Source organism: Danio aesculapii, chromosome 1, assembly GCF_903798145.1.
Source record: "Danio aesculapii chromosome 1, fDanAes4.1, whole genome shotgun sequence".
Classification (NCBI taxonomy): domain Eukaryota; kingdom Metazoa; phylum Chordata; class Actinopteri; order Cypriniformes; family Danionidae; genus Danio; species Danio aesculapii.
Genome location: NC_079435.1, coordinates 7271811 through 7296062, shown reverse-complemented (window position 1 = coordinate 7296062; position 24252 = coordinate 7271811). Strand labels below are relative to the sequence as shown.

At 49.6% G+C, this 24252-nt stretch overlaps 1 long non-coding RNA gene across 1 annotated transcript in view; it reads left to right on the top strand.

The window, feature by feature from the left end:
* Positions 1 to 22544, top strand: part of LOC130224253 (uncharacterized) — a 34989-nt gene extending 12445 nt beyond the window's left edge. Inside the window, exon 8 of the long non-coding RNA XR_008837324.1 lies at positions 21167 to 22544. This is a non-coding gene — a long non-coding RNA (uncharacterized LOC130224253). The remainder of the gene's footprint in view (positions 1 to 21166) is intronic.
* The last annotated feature ends 1708 nt before the right edge of the window (positions 22545 to 24252 follow it).

Below are 24252 nucleotides of genomic sequence, written 5' to 3'. Positions count from 1 at the left end.
GCATTCGCGTGCGTATGAATGGAAGTCTATGGGAGGAAAAGCCCAATGTGACCGCAGCTTAACTCGTAAAAAGAACGCTTTTATTGCGTGCCGCGGCGCCGTATCGTGTAAAGTTAGGATGCAGTGCCAGGGTGCTCTGATCGGTCAGGTTGCCTTGTGTGCTCTGACTGGTCAGTTGGACCCTGGGTCCTCTAGCTGGTCAGGTGGCCGTACGTGCGCTGATTAATCTGAAAGCTGATGTGCTCTTCATGGGCCGTACGTGCGCTTATTAATCTGAAAGCTGATGTGCTCTCTTGATCGGCCGGTTGGCCCGGGGTGCTCTGATTGGTCAGTAGGCAGCTGCGTGCACTGGCTGGTCAAGTGCCTCACACTGTGCCCTCGCAAAGCAGGTGACGCAACTTAACCATGCGCCCTGCTGCAATGTTGCAGAAATAGAAGCGATTTCTAAAATCGAAATGTCACGCATGGCGTCATCGCGATGCTTAGTGCAAAAACCCCTTTTAACCCAGAAAAAGATCGCTTTTATTGCGTGTCGTGGCGCCGTATCGTGCAAAGTTAGGACGCAGTGCAAGGGTGCTCTTCTCAGTCAGGTTGCCTTGTGTGCTCTGACTGGTCAGTTGGACCCAAAGCAGGTGATGCAACTTAACCATGCGCCCTGCTGCGATGTCGCAGAAATAGAAGCGGCGTCTACAATCGAAATGTCACGCATAGCGTCATCGCGATGCTTAGCGCAAAAAACCCTTTTAACTCGAAAAAAGAACGCTTTTATTGCGTGCCGTGGCGCCGTATCGTGTAAAGTTAGGATGCAGTGCCAGGGTGCTCTGATCGGTCAGGTTGCCTTGTGTGCTCTGACTGGTCAGTTGGACCCTGGGTCCTCTAGCTGGTCAGGTGGCCGTACGTGCGCTGATTAATCTGAAAGCTGATGTGCTCTTCATGGGCCGTACGTGCGCTTATTAATCTGAAAGCTGATGTGCTCTCTTGATCGGCCGGTTGGCCCGGGGTGCTCTGATTGGTCAGTAGGCAGCTGCGTGCACTGGCTGGTCAAGTGCCTCACACTGTGCCCTCGCAAAGCAGGTGACGCAACTTAACCATGCGCCCTGCTGCAATGTCGCAGAAATAGAAGCGATTTCTAAAATCGAAATGTCACGCATGGCGTCATCGCGATGCTTAGTGCAAAAACCCCTTTTAACCCAGAAAAAGATCGCTTTAATTGCGTGTCGTGGCGCCGTATCGTGCAAAGTTAGGACGCAATGCAAGGGTGCTCTTCTCAGTCAGGTTGCCTTGTGTGCTCTGACTGGTCAGTTGGACCCAAAGCAGGTGATGCAACTTAACCATGCGCCCTGCTGCGATGTCGCAGAAATAGAAGCGGCGTCTACAATCGAAATGTCACGCATAGCGTCATCGCGATGCTTAGCGCAAAAAACCCTTTTAACTCGAAAAAAGAACGCTTTTATTGCGTGCCGTGGCGCCGTATCGTGTAAAGTTAGGATGCAGTGCCAGGGTGCTCTGATCGGTCAGGTTGCCTTGTGTGCTCTGACTGGTCAGTTGGACCCTGGGTCCTCTAGCTGGTCAGGTGGCCGTACGTGCGCTGATTAATCTGAAAGCTGATGTGCTCTTCATGGGCCGTACGTGCGCTTATTAATCTGAAAGCTGATGTGCTCTCTTGATCGGCCGGTTGGCCCGGGGTGCTCTGATTGGTCAGTAGGCAGCTGCGTGCACTGGCTGGTCAAGTGCCTCACACTGTGCCCTCGCAAAGCAGGTGACGCAACTTAACCATGCGCCCTGCTGCAATGTTGCAGAAATAGAAGCGATTTCTAAAATCGAAATGTCACGCATGGCGTCATCGCGATGCTTAGTGCAAAAACCCCTTTTAACCCAGAAAAAGATCGCTTTAATTGCGTGTCGTGGCGCCGTATCGTGCAAAGTTAGGACGCAGTGCAAGGGTGCTCTTCTCAGTCAGGTTGCCTTGTGTGCTCTGACTAGTCAGTTGGACCCAAAGCAGGTGATGCAACTTAACCATGCGCCCTGCTGCGATGTCGCAGAAATAGAAGCGGCGTCTAAAATCGAAATGTCACGCATAGCGTCATCGCGATGCTTAGTGCAAAAACCCCTTTTAACCCAGAAAAAGATCGTTTTTGTTGCGTGTCGCGGCGCCGTATTGTGCAAAGTTAGGACAGCAGTGCAAGGGTGCTCTTCTCAGTCAGGTTGCCTTGTGTGCTCTGACTGGTCAGTTGGACCCAAAGCAGGTGATGCAACTTAACCATGCGCCCTGCTGCGATGTCGCAGAAATAGAAGCGGCGTCTACAATCGAAATGTCACGCATAGCGTCATCGCGATGCTTAGTGTAAAAACCCCTTTTAACCCAGAAAAAGATCGCTTTAATTGCGTGTCGTGGCGCCGTATCGTGCAAAGTTAGGACGCAGTGCAAGGGTGCTCTTCTCAGTCAGGTTGCCTTGTGTGCTCTGACTGGTCAGTTGGACCCAAAGCAGGTGATGCAACTTAACCATGCGCCCTGCTGCGATGTCGCAGAAATAGAAGCGGCGTCTACAATCGAAATGTCACGCATAGCGTCATCGCGATGCTTAGCGCAAAAAACCCTTTTAACTCGGAAAAAGAACGCTTTTATTGCGTGCCGCGGCGCCGTATCGTGTAAAGTTACGATGCAGTGCCAGGGTGCTCTGATCGGTCAGGTTGCCTTGTGTGCTCTGACTGGTCAGTTGGACCCTGGGTCCTCTAGCTGGTCAGGTGGCCGTACGTGCGCTGATTAATCTGAAAGCTGATGTGCTCTTCATGGGCCGTACGTGCGCTTATTAATCTGAAAGCTGATGTGCTCTCTTGATCGGCCGGTTGGCCCGGGGTGCTCTGATTGGTCAGTAGGCAGCTGCGTGCACTGGCTGGTCAAGTGCCTCACACTGTGCCCTCGCAAAGCAGGTGACGCAACTTAACCATGCGCCCTGCTGCAATGTTGCAGAAATAGAAGCGATTTCTAAAATCGAAATGTCACGCATGGCGTCATCGCGATGCTTAGTGAAAAAACCCCTTTTAACCCAGAAAAAGATCGCTTTAATTGCGTGTCGTGGCGCCGTATCGTGGAAAGTTAGGACGCAGTGCAAGGGTGCTCTTCTCAGTCAGGTTGCCTTGTGTGCTCTGACTAGTCAGTTGGACCCAAAGCAGGTGATGCAACTTAACCATGCGCCCTGCTGCGATGTCGCAGAAATAGAAGCGGCGTCTACAATCGAAATGTCACGCATAGCGTCATCGCGATGCTTAGCGCAAAAAACCCTTTTAACTCGAAAAAAGAACGCTTTTATTGCGTGCCGTGGCGCCGTATCGTGTAAAGTTAGGATGCAGTGCCAGGGTGCTCTGATCGGTCAGGTTGCCTTGTGTGCTCTGACTGGTCAGTTGGACCCTGGGTCCTCTAGCTGGTCAGGTGGCCGTACGTGCGCTGATTAATCTGAAAGCTGATGTGCTCTTCATGGGCCGTACGTGCGCTTATTAATCTGAAAGCTGATGTGCTCTCTTGATCGGCCGGTTGGCCCGGGGTGCTCTGATTGGTCAGTAGGCAGCTGCGTGCACTGGCTGGTCAAGTGCCTCACACTGTGCCCTCGCAAAGCAGGTGACGCAACTTAACCATGCGCCCTGCTGCAATGTCGCAGAAATAGAAGCGGTGTCTAAAATCGAAATGTCACGCATGGCGTCATCGCGATGCTTAGTGCAAAAACCCCTTTTAACCCAGAAAAAGATCGCTTTAATTGCGTGTCGTGGCGCCGTATCGTGCAAAGTTAGGACGCAGTGCAAGGGTGCTCTTCTCAGTCAGGTTGCCTTGTGTGCTCTGACTGGTCAGTTGGACCCAAAGCAGGTGATGCAACTTAACCATGCGCCCTGCTGCGATGTCGCAGAAATAGAAGCGGCGTCTACAATCGAAATGTCACGCATAGCGTCATCGCGATGCTTAGCGCAAAAAACCCTTTTAACTCGAAAAAGAACGCTTTTATTGCGTGCCGTGGCGCCGTATCGTGTAAAGTTAGGATGCAGTGCAAGGGTGCTCTTCTCAGTCAGGTTGCCTTGTGTGCTCTGACTGGTCAGTTGGACCCAAAGCAGGTGATGCAACTTAACCATGCGCCCTGCTGCGATGTCGCAGAAATAGAAGCGGCGTCTACAATCGAAATGTCACGCATGGCGTCATCGCGATGCTTAGTGCAAAAACCCCTTTTAACCCAGAAAAAGATCGCTTTAATTGCGTGTCCCGGCGCCGTATCGTGCAAAGTTAGGACGCAGTGCAAGGGTGCTCTTCTCAGTCAGGTTGCCTTGTGTGCTCTGACTGGTCAGTTGGACCCAAAGCAGGTGATGCAACTTAACCATGCGCCCTGCTGCGATGTCGCAGAAATAGAAGCGGCGTCTACAATCGAAATGTCACGCATAGCGTCATCGCGATGCTTAGTGCAAAAACCCCTTTTAACCCAGAAAAAGATCGCTTTAATTGCGTGTCGTGGCGCCGTATCGTGCAAAGTTAGGACGCAGTGCAAGGGTGCTCTTCTCAGTCAGGTTGCCTTGTGTGCTCTGACTGGTCAGTTGGACCCAAAGCAGGTGATGCAACTTAACCATGCGCCCTGCTGCGATGTCGCAGAAATAGAAGCGGCGTCTACAATCGAAATGTCACGCATAGCGTCATCGCGATGCTTAGCGCAAAAAACCCTTTTAACTCGAAAAAAGAACGCTTTTATTGCGTGCCGTGGCGCCGTATCGTACAAAGTTAGGATGCAGTGCCAGGGTGCTCTGATCGGTCAGGTTGCCTTGTTTGCTCTGACTGGTCAGTTGGACCCTGGGTCCTCTAGCTGGTCAGGTGGCCGTACGTGCGCTGATTAATCTGAAAGCTGATGTGCTCTTCATGGGCCGTACGTGCGCTTATTAATCTGAAAGCTGATGTGCTCTCTTGATCGGCCGGTTGGCCCGGGGTGCTCTGATTGGTCAGTAGGCAGCTGCGTGCACTGGCTGGTCAAGTGCCTCACACTGTGCCCTCGCAAAGCAGGTGACGCAACTTAACCATGCGCCCTGCTGCAATGTTGCAGAAATAGAAGCGATTTCTAAAATCGAAATGTCACGCATGGCGTCATCGCGATGCTTAGTGCAAAAACCCCTTTTAACCCAGAAAAAGATCGCTTTAATTGCGTGTCGTGGCGCCGTATCGTGCAAAGTTAGGACGCAGTGCAAGGGTGCTCTTCTCAGTCAGGTTGCCTTGTGTGCTCTGACTGGTCAGTTGGACCCAAAGCAGGTGATGCAACTTAACCATGCGCCCTGCTGCGATGTCGCAGAAATAGAAGCGGCGTCTACAATCGAAATGTCACGCATAGCGTCATCGCGATGCTTAGCGCAAAAAACCCTTTTAACTCGAAAAAAGAACGCTTTTATTGCGTGCCGTGGCGCCGTATCGTGTAAAGTTAGGATGCAGTGCCAGGGTGCTCTGATCGGTCAGGTTGCCTTGTGTGCTCTGACTGGTCAGTTGGACCCTGGGTCCTCTAGCTGGTCAGGTGGCCGTACGTGCGCTGATTAATCTGAAAGCTGATGTGCTCTTCATGGGCCGTACGTGCGCTTATTAATCTGAAAGCTGATGTGCTCTCTTGATCGGCCGGTTGGCCCGGGGTGCTCTGATTGGTCAGTAGGCAGCTGCGTGCACTGGCTGGTCAAGTGCCTCACACTGTGCCCTCGCAAAGCAGGTGACGCAACTTAACCATGCGCCCTGCTGCAATGTTGCAGAAATAGAAGCGATTTCTAAAATCGAAATGTCACGCATAGCGTCATCGCGATGCTTAGCGCAAAAAACCCTTTTAACTCGGAAAAAAGAACGCTTTTATTGCGTGCCGTGGCGCCGTATCGTGTAAAGTTAGGATGCAGTGCCAGGGTGCTCTGATCGGTCAGGTTGCCTTGTGTGCTCTGACTGGTCAGTTGGACCCTGGGTCCTCTAGCTGGTCAGGTGGCCGTACGTGCGCTGATTAATCTGAAAGCTGATGTGCTCTTCATGGGCCGTACGTGCGCTTATTAATCTGAAAGCTGATGTGCTCTCTTGATCGGCCGGGTGGCCCGGGGTGCTCTGATTGGTCAGTAGGCAGCTGCGTGCACTGGCTGGTCAAGTGCCTCACACTGTGCCCTCGCAAAGCAGGTGACGCAACTTAACCATGCGCCCTGCTGCAATGTCGCAGAAATAGAAGCGGTGTCTAAAATTGAAATGTCACGCATGGCGTCATCGCGATGCTTAGTGCAAAAACCCCTTTTAACCCAGAAAAAGATCGCTTTAATTGCGTGTCGTGGCGCCGTATCGTGCAAAGTTAGGACGCAGTGCAAGGGTGCTCTTCTCAGTCAGGTTGCCTTGTGTGCTCTGACTGGTCAGTTGGACCCAAAGCAGGTGATGCAACTTAACCATGCGCCCTGCTGCGATGTCGCAGAAATAGAAGCGGCGTCTACAATCGAAATGTCACGCATAGCGTCATCGCGATGCTTAGTGCAAAAACCCCTTTTAACCCAGAAAAAGATCGCTTTAATTGCGTGTCGTGGCGCCGTATCGTGCAAAGTTAGGACGCAGTGCAAGGGTGCTCTTCTCAGTCAGGTTGCCTTGTGTGCTCTGACTGGTCAGTTGGACCCAAAGCAGGTGATGCAACTTAACCATGCGCCCTGCTGCGATGTCGCAGAAATAGAAGCGGCGTCTACAATCGAAATGTCACGCATAGCGTCATCGCGATGCTTAGTGTAAAAACCCCTTTTAACCCAGAAAAAGATCGCTTTAATTGCGTGTCGTGGCGCCGTATCGTGCAAAGTTAGGACGCAGTGCAAGGGTGCTCTTCTCAGTCAGGTTGCCTTGTGTGCTCTGACTGGTCAGTTGGACCCAAAGCAGGTGATGCAACTTAACCATGCGCCCTGCTGCGATGTCGCAGAAATAGAAGCGGCGTCTACAATCGAAATGTCACGCATAGCGTCATCGCGATGCTTAGCGCAAAAAACCCTTTTAACTCGGAAAAAGAACGCTTTTATTGCGTGCCGCGGCGCCGTATCGTGTAAAGTTACGATGCAGTGCCAGGGTGCTCTGATCGGTCAGGTTGCCTTGTGTGCTCTGACTGGTCAGTTGGACCCTGGGTCCTCTAGCTGGTCAGGTGGCCGTACGTGCGCTGATTAATCTGAAAGCTGATGTGCTCTTCATGGGCCGTACGTGCGCTTATTAATCTGAAAGCTGATGTGCTCTCTTGATCGGCCGGTTGGCCCGGGGTGCTCTGATTGGTCAGTAGGCAGCTGCGTGCACTGGCTGGTCAAGTGCCTCACACTGTGCCCTCGCAAAGCAGGTGACGCAACTTAACCATGCGCCCTGCTGCAATGTTGCAGAAATAGAAGCGATTTCTAAAATCGAAATGTCACGCATGGCGTCATCGCGATGCTTAGTGCAAAAACCCCTTTTAACCCAGAAAAAGATCGCTTTAATTGCGTGTCGTGGCGCCGTATCGTGCAAAGTTAGGACGCAGTGCAAGGGTGCTCTTCTCAGTCAGGTTGCCTTGTGTGCTCTGACTGGTCAATTGGACCCAAAGCAGGTGATGCAACTTAACCATGCGCCCTGCTGCGATGTCGCAGAAATAGAAGCGGCGTCTACAATCGAAATGTCACGCATAGCGTCATCGCGATGCTTAGCGCAAAAAACCCTTTTAACTCTAAAAAAGAACGCTTTTATTGCGTGCCGTGGCGCCGTATCGTGTAAAGTTAGGATGCAGTGCCAGGGTGCTCTGATCGGTCAGGTTGCCTTGTGTGCTCTGACTGGTCAGTTGGACCCTGGGTCCTCTAGCTGGTCAGGTGGCCGTACGTGCGCTGATTAATCTGAAAGCTGATGTGCTCTTCATGGGCCGTACGTGCGCTTATTAATCTGAAAGCTGATGTGCTCTCTTGATCGGCCGGTTGGCCCGGGGTGCTCTGATTGGTCAGTAGGCAGCTGCGTGCACTGGCTGGTCAAGTGCCTCACACTGTGCCCTCGCAAAGCAGGTGACGCAACTTAACCATGCGCCCTGCTGCAATGTTGCAGAAATAGAAGCGATTTCTAAAATCGAAATGTCACGCATAGCGTCATCGCGATGCTTAGTGCAAAAACCCCTTTTAACCCAGAAAAAGATCGCTTTAATTGCGTGTCGTGGCGCCGTATCGTGCAAAGTTAGGACGCAGTGCAAGGGTGCTCTTCTCAGTCAGGTTGCCTTGTGTGCTCTGACTGGTCAGTTGGACCCAAAGCAGGTGATGCAACTTAACCATGCGCCCTGCTGCGATGTCGCAGAAATAGAAGCGGCGTCTACAATCGAAATGTCACGCATAGCGTCATCGCGATGCTTAGCGCAAAAAACCCTTTTAACTCTAAAAAAAAACGCTTTTATTGCGTGCCGTGGCGCCGTGTCGTATAAAGTTAGGATGCAGTGCCAGGGTGCTCTGATCGGTCAGGTTGCCTTGTGTGCTCTGACTGGTCAGTTGGACCCTGGGTCCTCTAGCTGGTCAGGTGGCTGTACGTGCGCTGATTAATCTGAAAGCTGATGTGCTCTTCATGGGCCGTACGTGCGCTTATTAATCTGAAAGCTGATGTGCTCTCTTGATCGGCCGGTTGGCCCGGGGTGCTCTGATTGGTCAGTAGGCAGCTGCGTGCACTGGCTGGTCAAGTGCCTCACACTGTGCCCTCGCAAAGCAGGTGACGCAACTTAACCATGCGCCCTGCTGCAATGTTGCAGAAATAGAAGCGATTTCTAAAATCGAAATGTCACGCATAGCGTCATCGCGATGCTTAGGGCAAAAACCCCTTTTAACCCAGAAAAAGATCGCTTTAATTGCGTGTCGTGGCGCCGTATCGTGCAAAGTTAGGACGCAGTGCAAGGGTGCTCTTTTCTGTCAGGTTGCCTTGTGTGCTCTGACTGGTCAGTTGGACCCAAAGCAGGTGATGCAACTTAACCATGCGCCCTGCTGCGATGTCGCAGAAATAGAAGCGGCGTCTACAATCGAAATGTCACGCATAGCGTCATCGCGATGCTTAGCGCAAAAAACCCTTTTAACTCGAAAAAAGAACGCTTTTATTGCGTGCCGTGGCGCCGTATCGTGTAAAGTTAGGATGCAGTGCCAGGGTGCTCTGATCGGTCAGGTTGCCTTGTGTGCTCTGACTGGTCAGTTGGACCCTGGGTCCTCTAGCTGGTCAGGTGGCCGTACGTGCGCTGATTAATCTGAAAGCTGATGTGCTCTTCATGGGCCGTACGTGCGCTTATTAATCTGAAAGCTGATGTGCTCTCTTGATCGGCCGGTTGGCCCGGGGTGCTCTGATTGGTCAGTAGGCAGCTGCGTGCACTGGCTGGTCAAGTGCCTCACACTGTGCCCTCGCAAAGCAGGTGACGCAACTTAACCATGCGCCCTGCTGCAATGTTGCAGAAATAGAAGCGATTTCTAAAATCGAAATGTCACGCATAGCGTCATCGCGATGCTTAGTGCAAAAACCCCTTTTAACCCAGAAAAAGATCGCTTTAATTGCGTGTCGTGGCGCCGTATCGTGCAAAGTTAGGACGCAGTGCAAGGGTGCTCTTCTCAGTCAGGTTGCCTTGTGTGCTCTGACTGGTCAGTTGGACCCAAAGCAGGTGATGCAACTTAACCATGCGCCCTGCTGCGATGTCGCAGAAATAGAAGCGGCGTCTACAATCGAAATGTCACGCATAGCGTCATCGCGATGCTTAGCGCAAAAAACCCTTTTAACTCGAAAAAAGAACGCTTTTATTGCGTGCCGTGGCGCCGTATCGTGTAAAGTTAGGATGCAGTGCCAGGGTGCTCTGATCGGTCAGGTTGCCTTGTTTGCTCTGACTGGTCAGTTGGACCCTGGGTCCTCTAGCTGGTCAGGTGGCCGTACGTGCGCTGATTAATCTGAAAGCTGATGTGCTCTTCATGGGCCGTACGTGCGCTTATTAATCTGAAAGCTGATGTGCTCTCTTGATCGGCCGGTTGGCCCGGGGTGCTCTGATTGGTCAGTAGGCAGCTGCGTGCACTGGCTGGTCAAGTGCCTCACACTGTGCCCTCGCAAAGCAGGTGACGCAACTTAACCATGCGCCCTGCTGCAATGTTGCAGAAATAGAAGCGATTTCTAAAATCGAAATGTCACGCATAGCGTCATCGCGATGCTTAGTGCAAAAACCCCTTTTAACCCAGAAAAAGATCGCTTTAATTGCGTGTCGTGGCGCCGTATCGTGCAAAGTTAGGACGCAGTGCAAGGGTGCTCTTCTCAGTCAGGTTGCCTTGTGTGCTCTGACTGGTCAGTTGGACCCAAAGCAGGTGATGCAACTTAACCATGCGCCCTGCTGCGATGTCGCAGAAATAGAAGCGGCGTCTACAATCGAAATGTCACGCATAGCGTCATCGCGATGCTTAGCGCAAAAAACCCTTTTAACTCGAAAAAAGAACGCTTTTATTGCGTGCCGTGGCGCCGTATCGTGTAAAGTTAGGATGCAGTGCCAGGGTGCTCTGATCGGTCAGGTTGCCTTGTGTGCTCTGACTGGTCAGTTGGACCCTGGGTCCTCTAGCTGGTCAGGTGGCCGTACGTGCGCTGATTAATCTGAAAGCTGATGTGCTCTTCATGGGCCGTACGTGCGCTTATTAATCTGAAAGCTGATGTGCTCTCTTGATCGGCCGGTTGGCCCGGGGTGCTCTGATTGGTCAGTAGGCAGCTGCGTGCACTGGCTGGTCAAGTGCCTCACACTGTGCCCTCGCAAAGCAGGTGACGCAACTTAACCATGCGCCCTGCTGCAATGTTGCAGAAATAGAAGCGATTTCTAAAATCGAAATGTCACGCATAGCGTCATCGCGATGCTTAGCGCAAAAAACCCTTTTAACTCGGAAAAAGAACGCTTTTATTGCGTGCCGTGGCGCCGTATCGTGTAAAGTTAGGATGCAGTGCCAGGGTGCTCTGATCGGTCAGGTTGCCTTGTGTGCTCTGACTGGTCAGTTGGACCCTGGGTCCTCTAGCTGGTCAGGTGGCCGTACGTGCGCTGATTAATCTGAAAGCTGATGTGCTCTTCATGGGCCGTACGTGCGCTTATTAATCTGAAAGCTGATGTGCTCTCTTGATCGGCCGGTTGGCCCGGGGTGCTCTGATTGGTCAGTAGGCAGCTGCGTGCACTGGCTGGTCAAGTGCCTCACACTGTGCCCTCGCAAAGCAGGTGACGCAACTTAACCATGCGCCCTGCTGCAATGTTGCAGAAATAGAAGCGATTTCTAAAATCGAAATGTCACGCATAGCGTCATCGCGATGCTTAGTGCAAAAACCCCTTTTAACCCAGAAAAAGATCGCTTTAATTGCGTGTCGTGGCGCCGTATCGTGCAAAGTTAGGACGCAGTGCAAGGGTGCTCTTCTCAGTCAGGTTGCCTTGTGTGCTCTGACTGGTCAGTTGGACCCAAAGCAGGTGATGCAACTTAACCATGCGCCCTGCTGCGATGTCGCAGAAATAGAAGCGGCGTCTACAATCGAAATGTCACGCATAGCGTCATCGCGATGCTTAGCGCAAAAAACCCTTTTAACTCGAAAAAAGAACGCTTTTATTGCGTGCCGTGGCGCCGTATCGTATAAAGTTAGGATGCAGTGCCAGGGTGCTCTGATCGGTCAGGTTGCCTTGTTTGCTCTGACTGGTCAGTTGGACCCTGGGTCCTCTAGCTGGTCAGGTGGCCGTACGTGCGCTGATTAATCTGAAAGCTGATGTGCTCTTCATGGGCCGTACGTGCGCTTATTAATCTGAAAGCTGATGTGCTCTCTTGATCGGCCGGTTGGCCCGGGGTGCTCTGATTGGTCAGTAGGCAGCTGCGTGCACTGGCTGGTCAAGTGCCTCACACTGTGCCCTCGCAAAGCAGGTGACGCAACTTAACCATGCGCCCTGCTGCAATGTCGCAGAAATAGAAGCGGCGTCTAAAATCGAAATGTCACGCATGGCGTCATCGCGATGCTTAGTGCAAAAACCCCTTTTAACCCAGAAAAAGATCGCTTTAATTGCGTGTCGTGGCGCCGTATCGTGCAAAGTTAGGACGCAGTGCAAGGGTGCTCTTCTCAGTCAGGTTGCCTTGTGTGCTCTGACTGGTCAGTTGGACCCAAAGCAGGTGATGCAACTTAACCATGCGCCCTGCTGCGATGTCGCAGAAATAGAAGCGGCGTCTACAATCGAAATGTCACGCATAGCGTCATCGCGATGCTTAGCGCAAAAAACCCTTTTAACTCGAAAAAAGAACGCTTTTATTGCGTGCCGTGGCGCCGTATCGTGTAAAGTTAGGATGCAGTGCCAGGGTGCTCTGATCGGTCAGGTTGCCTTGTGTGCTCTGACTGGTCAGTTGGACCCTGGGTCCTCTAGCTGGTCAGGTGGCCGTACGTGCGCTGATTAATCTGAAAGCTGATGTGCTCTTCATGGGCCGTACGTGCGCTTATTAATCTGAAAGCTGATGTGCTCTCTTGATCGGCCGGTTGGCCCGGGGTGCTCTGATTGGTCAGTAGGCAGCTGCGTGCACTGGCTGGTCAAGTCAGGTGATGCAACTTAACCATGCGCCCTGCTGCGATGTCGCAGAAATAGAAGCGGCGTCTACAATCGAAATGTCACGCATAGCGTCATCGCGATGCTTAGCGCAAAAAAACCCTTTTAACTCGAAAAAAGAACGCTTTTATTGCGTGCCGTGGCGCCGTATCGTGTAAAGTTAGGATGCAGTGCCAGGGTGCTCTGATCGGTCAGGTTGCCTTGTGTGCTCTGACTGGTCAGTTGGACCCTGGGTCCTCTAGCTGGTCAGGTGGCCGTACGTGCGCTGATTAATCTGAAAGCTGATGTGCTCTTCATGGGCCGTACGTGCGCTTATTAATCTGAAAGCTGATGTGCTCTCTTGATCGGCCGGTTGGCCCGGGGTGCTCTGATTGGTCAGTAGGCAGCTGCGTGCACTGGCTGGTCAAGTGCCTCACACTGTGCCCTCGCAAAGCAGGTGACGCAACTTAACCATGCGCCCTGCTGCAATGTTGCAGAAATAGAAGCGATGTCTAAAATCGAAATGTCACGCATGGCGTCATCGCGATGCTTAGTGCAAAAACCCCTTTTAACCCAGAAAAAGATCGCTTTAATTGCGTGTCGTGGCGCCGTATCGTGCAAAGTTAGGACGCAGTGCAAGGGTGCTCTTCTCAGTCAGGTTGCCTTGTGTGCTCTGACTGGTCAGTTGGACCCAAAGCAGGTGATGCAACTTAACCATGCGCCCTGCTGCGATGTCGCAGAAATAGAAGCGGCGTCTACAATCGAAATGTCACGCATAGCGTCATCGCGATGCTTAGCGCAAAAAACCCTTTTAACTCGAAAAAAGAACGCTTTTATTGCGTGCCGTGGCGCCGTATCGTGTAAAGTTAGGATGCAGTGCCAGGGTGCTCTGATCGGTCAGGTTGCCTTGTGTGCTCTGACTGGTCAGTTGGACCCTGGGTCCTCTAGCTGGTCAGGTGGCCGTACGTGCGCTGATTAATCTGAAAGCTGATGTGCTCTTCATGGGCCGTACGTGCGCTTATTAATCTGAAAGCTGATGTGCTCTCTTGATCGGCCGGGTGGCCCGGGGTGCTCTGATTGGTCAGTAGGCAGCTGCGTGCACTGGCTGGTCAAGTGCCTCACACTGTGCCCTCGCAAAGCAGGTGACGCAACTTAACCATGCGCCCTGCTGCAATGTCGCAGAAATAAAAGCGATGTCTAAAATTGAAATGTCACGCATGGCGTCATCGCGATGCTTAGTGCAAAAACCCCTTTTAACCCAGAAAAAGATCGCTTTAATTGCGTGTCGTGGCGCCGTATCGTGCAAAGTTAGGACGCAGTGCAAGGGTGCTCTTCTCAGTCAGGTTGCCTTGTGTGCTCTGACTGGTCAGTTGGACCCAAAGCAGGTGATGCAACTTAACCATGCGCCCTGCTGCGATGTCGCAGAAATAGAAGCGGCGTCTACAATCGAAATGTCACGCATAGCGTCATCGCGATGCTTAGTGCAAAAACCCCTTTTAACCCAGAAAAAGATCGCTTTAATTGCGTGTCGTGGCGCCGTATCGTGCAAAGTTAGGACGCAGTGCAAGGGTGCTCTTCTCTGTCAGGTTGCCTTGTGTGCTCTGACTGGTCAGTTGGACCCAAAGCAGGTGATGCAACTTAACCATGCGCCCTGCTGCGATGTCGCAGAAATAGAAGCGGCGTCTACAATCGAAATGTCACGCATAGCGTCATCGCGATGCTTAGCGCAAAAAACCCTTTTAACTCGGAAAAAGAACGCTTTTATTGCGTGCCGCGGCGCCGTATCGTGTAAAGTTACGATGCAGTGCCAGGGTGCTCTGATCGGTCAGGTTGCCTTGTGTGCTCTGACTGGTCAGTTGGACCCTGGGTCCTCTAGCTGGTCAGGTGGCCGTACGTGCGCTGATTAATCTGAAAGCTGATGTGCTCTTCATGGGCCGTACGTGCGCTTATTAATCTGAAAGCTGATGTGCTCTCTTGATCGGCCGGTTGGCCCGGGGTGCTCTGATTGGTCAGTAGGCAGCTGCGTGCACTGGCTGGTCAAGTGCCTCACACTGTGCCCTCGCAAAGCAGGTGACGCAACTTAACCATGCGCCCTGCTGCAATGTTGCAGAAATAGAAGCGATTTCTAAAATCGAAATGTCACGCATGGCGTCATCGCGATGCTTAGCGCAAAAAACCCTTTTAACTCGAAAAAAGAACGCTTTTATTGCGTGCCGTGGCGCCGTATCGTGTAAAGTTAGGATGCAGTGCCAGGGTGCTCTGATCGGTCAGGTTGCCTTGTGTGCTCTGACTGGTCAGTTGGACCCTGGGTCCTCTAGCTGGTCAGGTGGCCGTACGTGCGCTGATTAATCTGAAAGCTGATGTGCTCTTCATGGGCCGTACGTGCGCTTATTAATCTGAAAGCTGATGTGCTCTCTTGATCGGCCGGGTGGCCCGGGGTGCTCTGATTGGTCAGTAGGCAGCTGCGTGCACTGGCTGGTCAAGTGCCTCACACTGTGCCCTCGCAAAGCAGGTGACGCAACTTAACCATGCGCCCTGCTGCAATGTTGCAGAAATAGAAGCGATTTCTAAAATCGAAATGTCACGCATTGGCGTCATCGCGATGCTTAGTGCAAAAACCCCTTTTAACCCAGAAAAAGATCGCTTTAATTGCGTGTCGTGGCGCCGTATCGTGCAAAGTTAGGACGCAGTGCAAGGGTGCTCTTCTCAGTCAGGTTGCCTTGTGTGCTCTGACTGGTCAGTTGGACCCAAAGCAGGTGATGCAACTTAACCATGCGCCCTGCTGCGATGTCGCAGAAATAGAAGCGGCGTCTACAATCGAAATGTCACGCATAGCGTCATCGCGATGCTTAGCGCAAAAAACCCTTTTAACTCGAAAAAAGAACGCTTTTATTGCGTGCCGTGGCGCCGTATCGTGTAAAGTTAGGATGCAGTGCCAGGGTGCTCTGATCGGTCAGGTTGCCTTGTGTGCTCTGACTGGTCAGTTGGACCCTGGGTCCTCTAGCTGGTCAGGTGGCCGTACGTGCGCTGATTAATCTGAAAGCTGATGTGCTCTTCATGGGCCGTACGTGCGCTTATTAATCTGAAAGCTGATGTGCTCTCTTGATCGGCCGGTTGGCCCGGGGTGCTCTGATTGGTCAGTAGGCAGCTGCGTGCACTGGCTGGTCAAGTGCCTCACACTGTGCCCTCGCAAAGCAGGTGACGCAACTTAACCATGCGCCCTGCTGCAATGTCGCAGAAATAGAAGCGATTTCTAAAATCGAAATGTCACGCATGGCGTCATCGCGATGCTTAGTGCAAAAACCCCTTTTAACCCAGAAAAAGATCGCTTTAATTGCGTGTCCCGGCGCCGTATCGTGCAAAGTTAGGACGCAGTGCAAGGGTGCTCTTCTCAGTCAGGTTGCCTTGTGTGCTCTGACTGGTCAGTTGGACCCAAAGCAGGTGATGCAACTTAACCATGCGCCCTGCTGCGATGTCGCAGAAATAGAAGCGGCGTCTACAATCGAAATGTCACGCATAGCGTCATCGCGATGCTTAGTGCAAAAACCCCTTTTAACCCAGAAAAAGATCGCTTTAATTGCGTGTCGTGGCGCCGTATCGTGCAAAGTTAGGACGCAGTGCAAGGGTGCTCTTCTCAGTCAGGTTGCCTTGTGTGCTCTGACTGGTCAGTTGGACCCAAAGCAGGTGATGCAACTTAACCATGCGCCCTGCTGCGATGTCGCAGAAATAGAAGCGGCGTCTACAATCGAAATGTCACGCATAGCGTCATCGCGATGCTTAGCGCAAAAAACCCTTTTAACTCGAAAAAAGAACGCTTTTATTGCGTGCCGTGGCGCCGTATCGTGTAAAGTTAGGATGCAGTGCCAGGGTGCTCTGATCGGTCAGGTTGCCTTGTGTGCTCTGACTGGTCAGTTGGACCCTGGGTCCTCTAGCTGGTCAGGTGGCCGTACGTGCGCTGATTAATCTGAAAGCTGATGTGCTCTTCATGGGCCGTACGTGCGCTTATTAATCTGAAAGCTGATGTGCTCTCTTGATCGGCCGGTTGGCCCGGGGTGCTCTGATTGGTCAGTAGGCAGCTGCGTGCACTGGCTGGTCAAGTGCCTCACACTGTGCCCTCGCAAAGCAGGTGACGCAACTTAACCATGCGCCCTGCTGCAATGTCGCAGAAATAGAAGCGGTGTCTAAAATTGAAATGTCACGCATGGCGTCATCGCGATGCTTAGTGCAAAAACCCCTTTTAACCCAGAAAAAGATCGCTTTAATTGCGTGTCGTGGCGCCGTATCGTGCAAAGTTAGGACGCAGTGCAAGGGTGCTCTTCTCAGTCAGGTTGCCTTGTGTGCTCTGACTGGTCAGTTGGACCCAAAGCAGGTGATGCAACTTAACCATGCGCCCTGCTGCATTGTTGCAGAAATAGAAGCGGCGTCTACAATCGAAATGTCACGCATAGCGTCATCGCGATGCTTAGTGCAAAAACCCCTTTTAACCCAGAAAAAGATCGCTTTAATTGCGTGTCGTGGCGCCGTATCGTGCAAAGTTAGGACGCAGTGCAAGGGTGCTCTTCTCAGTCAGGTTGCCTTGTGTGCTCTGACTGGTCAGTTGGACCCAAAGCAGGTGATGCAACTTAACCATGCGCCCTGCTGCGATGTCGCAGAAATAGAAGCGGCGTCTACAATCGAAATGTCACGCATAGCGTCATCGCGATGCTTAGCGCAAAAAACCCTTTTAACTCGGAAAAAGAACGCTTTTATTGCGTGCCGCGGCGCCGTATCGTGTAAAGTTACGATGCAGTGCCAGGGTGCTCTGATCGGTCAGGTTGCCTTGTGTGCTCTGACTGGTCAGTTGGACCCTGGGTCCTCTAGCTGGTCAGGTGGCCGTACGTGCGCTGATTAATCTGAAAGCTGATGTGCTCTTCATGGGCCGTACGTGCGCTTATTAATCTGAAAGCTGATGTGCTCTCTTGATCGGCCGGTTGGCCCGGGGTGCTCTGATTGGTCAGTAGGCAGCTGCGTGCACTGGCTGGTCAAGTGCCTCACACTGTGCCCTCGCAAAGCAGGTGACGCAACTTAACCATGCGCCCTGCTGCAATGTTGCAGAAATAGAAGCGATTTCTAAAATCGAAATGTCACGCATGGCGTCATCGCGATGCTTAGTGCAAAAACCCCTTTTAACCCAGAAAAAGATCGCTTTTATTGCGTGTCGTGGCGCCGTATCGTGCAAAGTTAGGACGCAGTGCAAGGGTGCTCTTCTCAGTCAGGTTGCCTTGTGTGCTCTGACTGGTCAGTTGGACCCAAAGCAGGTGATGCAACTTAACCATGCGCCCTGCTGCGATGTCGCAGAAATAGAAGCGGCGTCTACAATCGAAATGTCACGCATAGCGTCATCGCGATGCTTAGCGCAAAAAACCCTTTTAACTCGAAAAAAGAACGCTTTTATTGCGTGCCGTGGCGCCGTATCGTGTAAAGTTAGGATGCAGTGCCAGGGTGCTCTGATCGGTCAGGTTGCCTTGTGTGCTCTGACTGGTCAGTTGGACCCTGGGTCCTCTAGCTGGTCAGGTGGCCGTACGTGCGCTGATTAATCTGAAAGCTGATGTGCTCTTCATGGGCCGTACGTGCGCTTATTAATCTGAAAGCTGATGTGCTCTCTTGATCGGCCGGTTGGCCCGGGGTGCTCTGATTGGTCAGTAGGCAGCTGCGTGCACTGGCTGGTCAAGTGCCTCACACTGTGCCCTCGCAAAGCAGGTGACGCAACTTAACCATGCGCCCTGCTGCAATGTTGCAGAAATAGAAGCGATTTCTAAAATCGAAATGTCACGCATGGCGTCATCGCGATGCTTAGTGCAAAAACCCCTTTTAACCCAGAAAAAGATCGCTTTAATTGCGTGTCGTGGCGCCGTATCGTGCAAAGTTAGGACGCAGTGCAAGGGTGCTCTTCTCAGTCAGGTTGCCTTGTGTGCTCTGACTGGTCAATTGGACCCAAAGCAGGTGATGCAACTTAACCATGCGCCCTGCTGCGATGTCGCAGAAATAGAAGCGGCGTCTACAATCGAAATGTCACGCATAGCGTCATCGCGATGCTTAGCGCAAAAAACCCTTTTAACTCGAAAAAAGAACGCTTTTATTGCGTGCCGTGGCGCCGTATCGTGTAAAGTTAGGATGCAGTGCCAGGGTGCTCTGATCGGTCAGGTTGCCTTGTGTGCTCTGACTGGTCAGTTGGACCCTGGGTCCTCTAGCTGGTCAGGTGGCCGTACGTGCGCTGATTAATCTGAAAGCTGATGTGCTCTTCATGGGCCGTACGTGCGCTTATTAATCTGAAAGCTGATGTGCTCTCTTGATCGGCCGGTTGGCCCGGGGTGCTCTGATTGGTCAGTAGGCAGCTGCGTGCACTGGCTGGTCAAGTGCCTCACACTGTGCCCTCGCAAAGCAGGTGACGCAACTTAACCATGCGCCCTGCTGCAATGTTGCAGAAATAGAAGCGATTTCTAAAATCGAAATGTCACGCATAGCGTCATCGCGATGCTTAGTGCAAAAACCCCTTTTAACCCAGAAAAAGATCGCTTTAATTGCGTGTCGTGGCGCCGTATCGTGCAAAGTTAGGATGCAGTGCAAGGGTGCTCTTCTCAGTCAGGTTGCCTTGTGTGCTCTGACTGGTCAGTTGGACCCAAAGCAGGTGATGCAACTTAACCATGCGCCCTGCTGCGATGTCGCAGAAATAGAAGCGGCGTCTACAATCGAAATGTCACGCATAGCGTCATCGCGATGCTTAGTGCAAAAACCCCTTTTAACCCAGAAAAAGATCGCTTTAATTGCGTGTCGTGGCGCCGTATCGTGCAAAGTTAGGACGCAGTGCCAGGGTGCTCTTCTCAGTCAGGTTGCCTTGTGTGCTCTGACTGGTCAGTTGGACCCAAAGCAGGTGATGCAACTTAACCATGCGCCCTGCTGCGATGTCGCAGAAATAGAAGCGGCGTCTACAATCGAAATGTCACGCATAGCGTCATCGCGATGCTTAGCGCAAAAAACCCTTTTAACTCGGAAAAAGAACGCTTTTATTGCGTGCCGCGGCGCCGTATCGTGTAAAGTTACGATGCAGTGCCAGGGTGCTCTGATCGGTCAGGTTGCCTTGTGTGCTCTGACTGGTCAGTTGGACCCTGGGTCCTCTAGCTGGTCAGGTGGCCGTACGTGCGCTGATTAATCTGAAAGCTGATGTGCTCTTCATGGGCCGTACGTGCGCTTATTAATCTGAAAGCTGATGTGCTCTCTTGATCGGCCGGTTGGCCCGGGGTGCTCTGATTGGTCAGTAGGCAGCTGCGTGCACTGGCTGGTCAAGTGCCTCACACTGTGCCCTCGCAAAGCAGGTGACGCAACTTAACCATGCGCCCTGCTGCAATGTTGCAGAAATAGAAGCGATTTCTAAAATCGAAATGTCACGCATGGCGTCATCGCGATGCTTAGTGCAAAAACCCCTTTTAACCCAGAAAAAGATCGCTTTAATTGCGTGTCGTGGCGCCGTATCGTGCAAAGTTAGGACGCAGTGCAAGGGTGCTCTTCTCTGTCAGGTTGCCTTGTGTGCTCTGACTGGTCAGTTGGACCCAAAGCAGGTGATGCAACTTAACCATGCGCCCTGCTGCGATGTCGCAGAAATAGAAGCGGCGTCTACAATCGAAATGTCACGCATAGCGTCATCGCGATGCTTAGCGCAAAAACCCCTTTTAACCCAGAAAAAGAACGCTTTTATTGCGTGCCGTGGCGCCGTATCGTGTAAAGTTAGGATGCAGTGCCAGGGTGCTCTGATCGGTCAGGTTGCCTTGTGTGCTCTGACTGGTCAGTTGGACCCTGGGTCCTCTAGCTGGTCAGGTGGCCGTACGTCTGCTTATTCAGGAGGGAGCTTAGTGAAACGGTCAAGACTTTTAAACTAAAGAGTATATATTCAAGCTAGTTAACCTTAATAATGGGCTTTTCAGTGACTACTGTTGTTGGTTTGCACAGTTCACAGTTCAGACTATCTTATTTAAACAGTTTGCTATTAATTTTTTTTATGTGAACTATCTGTTGCTGCTTTCAGTATATGTCAATACATGTCATGTAAATTGGCATTAAAACGGACACTATTAGCATTTAACACTTAATAAAGCACATGAGGTGTACCTGAGGTGATCATTGTTATAGTTTTCTGTTGTTCAGCCGCAAGAATTAGAATCTGTTTCTAAAATAGAAATTTCAGGTTTTGGTTAGGACAAAAAAATCCTTTTACTATGGAAAAGCTTCTATCATGTGCCATTGCTTTTAGTTAGAACACAATTTAAATCAGCCTTAAGTCTGTCTATGAGCTCTATAATCAGGTACGCTCCTGTTGGTGTCATCAATCTGGCAACCTGCACTTGTGTGGAGTTGTCAGAGGAGGAGCCGAGTGAAAATGTGTTTTGATCCTGGAGTGCAATACCTAGTTCAATCACTGGATGTCTTACTTGCATACTGCACCTTTAAAGTAGAGCCCATAGTCTTACACAAGCAGTTTTCTTATGTTATATTTTTTCTAAACATTCACTTTAAAGCTTTAGAAAAGTTGAAAGAGTGAGGTCATCATTTATAAAACTTATGCAATTACTATCACTTACTTTCTTTTTTTCTATTTTTTTTTCTAGGCGGAACATCAGTTTCTAAACCATCTGGATAAAACCTTCATCCACTCCCAGTGTGTCAGTCTTGGGCTGACATTGTGGATTCAGATCAGTGTGTTCAGCTAGAGCCGTCAATCTATAGAGACGGAGGCTCAGAGTTCAAGATCAGCACTCGGAGGGGTCAATTCCAGTGCAGCAGGACCAGACTGCGATGAGTCAAATGGAGATATCTCTCTCCACTACCGGGCAGTGGATGCAAATTTCCTCAACGCAGAGCTGGAGAGGCCATCAAACTCCTCAGGAAGACAGATACAGACCTGTAGAGCTCAGCCGTTATCATGCCTCTACCTGCGCTGTCACGTCAAATGACATTCAAGCTCACATTATTAGCATTTCACAGTGAATAAAGCACATGAGCTGTACCTGAGGTGATCATTGTCACAGTTAACCCTGCTGTTCAGCTGCGAGAATTAGAAGCTGTTTCTAAAATAGAAATGTCAGGTTGGTCAGGACAAAAACTTGCGCCTGTTGATGTGAGTCATCAGAAGAGGGGCCGAGTGTAAGTGTTTTGAACTAGGAGTGCAATACCTAGTTAAACCACTGGGTGTTAAACTTACTATGTAAAGGTGCGAGTCATATAATTAGAATATCTTCATGAAGTGATTTCCCTAATTCCATTCAAGAAGTAAGACTTGTATATCTGTGGCACTGCTCAGGTGTTATGAGAGCCCATATGGCATATTGCTCCTCGCACAGTTTGAAACATTTAGCAGTGTTTAATTGATAAAAATGAGAAATGTCTTATTTATAATGCCTCTCTTTTGTTTTAGAACATCAGTGAGTTTCCGTCAGAGCCTTTTGAAGACGTTTGGTGCAGGTTACATTTCAAATAATCTGGCAAAGCCGTATCACTGTCACACATACTGTAAGTAAACATATAGTAAACATAGTCATCTTGCAACATAGATTTTCTGCAACTTAACCGGTTGAGCTCAAGTGCATCAATTAAGAAGCATCTTAAAGTGGGTGGGACATCAGATGCTAGAGAAAGTATATGATTGGTCAAGATTTAATGAGAAACCAGTATGAGTTGCCAGATTTCGGTGGAAGTGACAAACTTCTAGCTTTACATGTTTCTATCAGTTTTATATCTGATAAACACGAATATTGTCACTCTTTTGAAGCACACTAGCTCAGGGGTTCCCAAACTTTTTAGCCGACGACCCCTAAAATAACAACGTCAATGACTCATGATTAGGGCCAGACAGAATCTGCAGACATTTTTTGCTATTTCTGCACAAAATTTAGTTAAAAATCTGCAGATTTATGCGGAATGATTATGGGAGTGTCATAACTAAAACCTTAATATATAAAATAAGAAGTAATACCTTTTTAACTTGTATTTAATGTTTACAATGCAAATCTATTTAGATCCACTTTATTTGGTAAACAAAGCAAGTCTCTCATATAATAGATCTACTAAAAGACAAAAATATGATTTTACAAACTGTATTGTAAATAAATCATATAAATATTTTTACATTAGTCAATATTATTACTGAAATAAATTTAAAAACTGAATAAATATACATTTACACACATTTACACAAGTAAATAAACAATCAATGGTGGGTTAAAACTTTAAGGAATTCTGCAGGCGCAGATTCTGTGTGGGCCTACTCATGACCCCCACTATTTTTCAGAGGTGGTTAGAAACTAATGTTGAATTCAACGATACTCACACACACACACACACACACACACACACACACACCAATATGCCTATATAAACATCATATTCACAACACAAAAAGTGCAACAATCTAACAACTGCATCATTTTTTATAGTGATTTACTGAATTTACTATGACCCTCTCCTTATGAGACGTGCTGTAAACGTTGTGCTGACCCAAGTCTATTGTTGGTTTAATTTTGGAGACCACCACTTTGAGATCATCCTCCATGTTCAGTCTGTATTTATGTTAATGTATCTGAGGACCATAAAATCAATCTGTTGCAAATGACGCTAGTGCTGTGGGGATAATCTAACGTAAAAACCTCATGGCTAAAAACTGATGGCTTTTTAGAAGATGTCTGTTTAATGTAACTATCTTCTGTTGGTTATGGATCAAATATAGTCATTGCAATAGTTTATTAAAATTGATTTAATTTTTGGAAATCACCAAGTGACCCATTCTCATTGTCCCGTGACCCCCACTTTGGGAACCACTGCTCTAGCTAATAGATATCCTTATAACTAACATCTAAAAGAAAATTTATCTGAATTTTCACCGGAACTTTGTTTTAAAGACTAAATGTTTGCATTGTGCAGTTTTTGACATTCAAACAAAGAAACTTTGGTTTGTAAAAACAAACATTCACACCACAATTGATAATAAAACATAGAATATACAAACAATCCATACATGAGTATAGTAATAATAGATTAATACAATAAAAAATACAAAAATAAAACAAATAATGCAATAAATAAAATAATAATAATCTTCTGCTTTAATCTAGATTGGTCGAATCCTCTTCAATTTAACTATTTCCTGCAGAATTTATGTTTTTAAAATAATCCATGAAAGGTTGCCAGATTTTATAGAATTTGTCATTTATTTTTAGGGAGAATCTGATTTTCTCCAGTTCCAAATGTTTCATTACATCCCTCATTAGATGTATATATGTAGGAGCAGCTTTCTGTTTCCAGTTTAATAATGTTAGCCTTCGTGCTAGTAGACTGACAAATGGGACTATATTTTGTTCTGTACTGTTTTTAGCTCCCTCCAAATCAGTGATGCCTAGAACTGCTATAGGGGGATCTGGATCTATCAGTTTTTGAGAATGTTAGAAAAATATTTTCCAAGTATGATGATCATTTTCGGCCGGTTCTAGCCCACACCGATTACATGCAGGGTCCACTTCTGGAAGTATCTTACTAAATTTTAGTTTGGACCAGTGTAAACGATGTAATGATTTAAATTGTATGAGACCTTGTGCATACTGATGATCTGTGTAAAGGCTAGCTCCCTTTGCTCATCTGTGATTTCAACATCTAAAATTAGGTATTCTAAAGTTGCTGCGTTTGTTAACTGGAAGAGCATTTC